Source organism: Somniosus microcephalus, chromosome 2 (assembly GCF_052327205.1).
Source record: "Somniosus microcephalus isolate GS21.2 chromosome 2, FLI_Smic_1.0, whole genome shotgun sequence".
Lineage (NCBI taxonomy): Eukaryota > Metazoa > Chordata > Chondrichthyes > Squaliformes > Somniosidae > Somniosus > Somniosus microcephalus.
This window is the reverse complement of record NC_140988.1, coordinates 93,812,375-93,812,912: the sequence shown is the minus strand read 5'-3', so window position 1 is coordinate 93,812,912 and position 538 is coordinate 93,812,375.

The following is a 538-nucleotide window of genomic DNA, read 5'->3' as shown; positions in this document are numbered from 1 at the left end:
GAAGAAGGCGAGCTCTCCCTCCCTGTCCCACCCCTCCCCCTGTCTCTGTCCCTCCCTATGTCTCTCTCCCTCCCCCTGTCTCTCTCTCCCTCCCTCCCCCTGTCTCTCTCTCACTCCCTCCCCCTGTCTCTCTCTCCCTCCCTCCCCCTGTCTCTCTCTCCCTCCCTCCCCCTGTCTCTCTCTCTCCCTCCCTCCCCCTGTCTCTCTCTCTCCCTCCCTCCCCCTGTCTCTCTCTCTCCCTCCCTCCCCCTGTCTCTCTCTCTCCCTCCCTCCCCCTGTCTCTCTCTCTCCCTCCCTCCCCCTGTCTCTCTCTCTCCCTCCCTCCCCCTGTCTCTCTCTCTCCCCCTCCCCCTGTCTCTCTCTCTCCCTCCCTCCCCCTGTCTCTCTCTCTCCCTCCCTCCCCCTGTCTCTCTCTCTCCCTCCCTCCCCCTGTCTCTCTCTCTCCCTCCCTCCCCCTGTCTCTCTCTCTCCCTCCCTCCCCCTGTCTCTCTCTCTCCCTCCCTCCCCCTGTCTCTCTCTCTCCCTCCCTCCCCCTGTC